The sequence below is a fragment of the Mastomys coucha genome, unplaced genomic scaffold (genome assembly GCF_008632895.1).
Source record: "Mastomys coucha isolate ucsf_1 unplaced genomic scaffold, UCSF_Mcou_1 pScaffold16, whole genome shotgun sequence".
Classification (NCBI taxonomy): domain Eukaryota; kingdom Metazoa; phylum Chordata; class Mammalia; order Rodentia; family Muridae; genus Mastomys; species Mastomys coucha.
In genome coordinates, this window is record NW_022196898.1 from 47,299,465 (window position 1) to 47,302,865 (window position 3,401).

The window sequence follows — 3,401 nt, forward strand, 5'->3', positions numbered from 1 at the left end:
CCAGGAGTGGTATAGCCGGGTCCTCCGGTAGTACTATGTCCAATTTCCGGATGAACCGCCAAACTGATATTATAGTTGTTGCAGAAAGAACCACAATGTAATAGCGAGACCAGTGAAAAATGAAAATGTAGGGACCCTTGTTCAAATTTATCAAGAATTTTGAGGTGATAATAGCAGAGGATTAAACCAAGGGTGAGACTCTGATGTACATGACTCATGAAGGCAGGCTTGGTAATAGCAGAGTTATTGGTACACATATCATCAGATAGAACTTGGAGGAAATTTTCTGGGAGAATACATTAAAACAGTGATTATTCAGGAAAAAAATACAGGAAAGAAATGCCTCCATCTGTAAAACTCAGTACTGTAGAAACTAGTCTGGCTTTGCGGATATTGTCATGCATTTTACTAAAAAGTGACCTTTGAGCTATTGGGAGTCAGAGTCTTGTTGAGAGAGCAAGGAATGAGGGGGTAGGGTGTGCCTACATCAGTGTCCTACCAGCTCCTGTATTCATGGTAACATCTGGGCTTTCTGCTCAGAGTGAGAGCACGCTAGGCCACTGCTTTCCCAGAGAAGCCATGCCAAACAATACTCGTCAGTTTTCAGGAAGCTTGCTCTGTCTTTAAGCTTGGAGAAGTATTGATTTGGACCCAGCTGAAACCAACAAACAACACCTATTTTGTTTGATCAAGTGACACCATGACTCTCTGTAGGCTTCTGATCCCAGTTGTCCTCATCAAAGCTGCTTAGATGAGGTATAGTAAAGGCATATTAAGCTGAACTAGTGACCAGTATGATTTTTCCTAGAGCTGGGTTTATTGAGGGTTGGGTCAAATATCCATTTGTCTGGAAAAATCCTTTGTAAGTCTCTTGTAAGGCAACATAAGTGAGGTACATATATGCCCCTCCTGCCTCCGGGTGCAGCTACTTTCCAGAGAGCATACGGATCCTCTTAGACTGGGCAGGGAAATTCATCAGCACCATCCTCATCCCTGTTCAGCCTTGACCTTGCACTTTGAGCTTTTGACATGGTGACTAAGAGATACTCTGTCATCTCATGGCTTGAAAGCTGGTGACAACCTGGAGGAAAACGGTCATGAATCTTGAAGTTATTAAGTAGTAAGGCCTTGGTTGTCTACTCTTTTGCCTCTGGGCAGTCTAGCTCTGTTCCCATCTCTCAGCACGCCCTCATTTGTTCTTACTTTTAAGTGGTGTTGTAATGTTTTACACTTGTTAGTTTTGTGGAGGTCATTTAACCAACCCCGAGGGTCCTTGCCTACCTTGTTTTCTAAGTTATGTGTTTGTTTTATTTTTTAAGCTTCCTGACATGTCTATATTGTGTGTTAAGCCAATGAACTTCTCTTTCTTTAAAATGCTTCTAAGAGACAGTAGTTAGCCAACTTGCTTAAGCTCCCAACTTCTGGTAAAGGGCTGAAAGTCTGCTCTCAGGACAGTCATGAGGAAGAGGAGAGACAGGAAATGTACAGAAGACTGGAGTTTGACTGAGCCTACCCTAATGCAGAAACCCATCTTTATTTTAGACCAGATAAGACATTATATGCAACCACATCATCTGGTTTTTTAATGGTTTATTTTTAAAATTTAAAATTACATTTATTTATTTTTATTGAATTATATTTTTACTTTGTTTTTCTTTTATTTTTTGGTTTTTCAAGACAGGGTTTCTCTGTGTAGCCCCAGCTGTCCTGGAACTCACTTTGTAGACCAGGCTGGCCTCGAACTCAGAAATCTGCCTGCCTCCGCCTCCCAAGTGCTGGGATTGAAGGCGTGTACCACCAGTGCCCAGCATTTATTTTTACTTTTATTTAGTCATCTTTTAATGATCTCTAATCTTTCTTTTGTAGTCCAGTCATCTCCACCCTGGTCCACCCTTCAACAGTTCCTCATCCCATTTTTCCTCTCCTATCTCTAAGAGCGTGTCCCCACTCCCACTCCCAACACACAAAGCCTTCCTGTTCCCTGGGGCCCCAAGTCTTTCAGGGGTTAGGTGCATCTTCTCTCACTGAGGCCAGACCAGGCAGTCGTTTGCTGTATATTAGTCGGAGGCCTCGGACCAGCTAGTATATGTTGCCTGGTTGGTGGTTCAGTGTCTGAGAGATCTTGGGGGTCCAGGTTAGTTAAGACTACTGATCTTCCTACGAGGTCACCCTCCTCCTCTGCTTCTTCCAGCCTTTCCTTAATTCAATCACAGGAGCCCCAAGCTTCTGCCCATTGGTTGGGTGTAAGTATTTTTATCTCACTCATTCAACTGTTTGTTGGGTCTCTAGGAGACCAGCCATGCTAGGCTCCTGTCTGTCAGCACAGCATAGCATCAGTAATAGTGTCAGGCTTTGGAGCCTCCTCTTGAGCTGGATTCCAATTTTGTCCTGTCCCTGGAACTCCTTTCTCTCACTCTCTTCTTCATCTTTGTCTCTGCAGTTCTTTTAGACAGGAACAATTCTGGGTCAAGGTTTTTGACTGGAGGATGGCAACCCCATCCCTCCACTTGATGCCATGTCTTTCTGCTAGAGATGGCCTCTACAAGTTCCCTCTCCTGACTGTTGGGCATTTCATCTAAGGTCCCATAAAATTACATTTATTTAGTTGCATGTGTATATGTGTGTGTGTATATATATGTATATATATGTATATATATATATATGGGAATGTCACAGTGTGCATGTAGAAGTATGTGGGCGCTGGAGGACAACTTTCAGGAGTCAGTGCTCTCCTTCCACCACTGCAATCCTGGGGATATGACTCAGCTTCTCGGGTTTGGTAGCAAATGGTCTTATCCACTGAGCCATTTCACTGACCCATTTTTTCTTTTTAACAAGCAAAATCTGGTTCTCACCAGCACCAGTAATTCAGGAAGGGTTCTGGGCATTAGGATGATCACTCCTCATTGAGTGAGGCTCTGAAATCTGGGATCCGAGAAAAGCAATACTCTGGGTTTGCTTCTTTATACCGCAGGGAAGCATTGGCGAGCTGTTTTCTTAGAATCTGTGAATAGATATTTATTAAAAGACAGCCAGCCCTGAAAACATGTATACAGGTGGCATTATATGGAATGAACAGGCTATATCTAGGAATAGGTATGCATATAGATATATCTATTTGCATACAATAAGAATTAGTAGAAAAAAAGAGGCAATGGATTTGAAGGAGAGCATGAAGACAGATTTGGAGGTGTTTGGGAGGAGTGAAAGAAAGGGGAGAATGTTGGAATCAAACTATAATCCCAAACTAGGCATGGTGGCACAAGCCTTTATTGCCAGCATTTGAGAGGCAGAGGTGGATGGTATCTGTAAGTCTGAGACCAGTGTGACATACAGGAGTGACTTCTAGAACAGCTGGGGCTAACTAGCAAGATTTTGTCTAAAAAAGCAAAACAAAATAC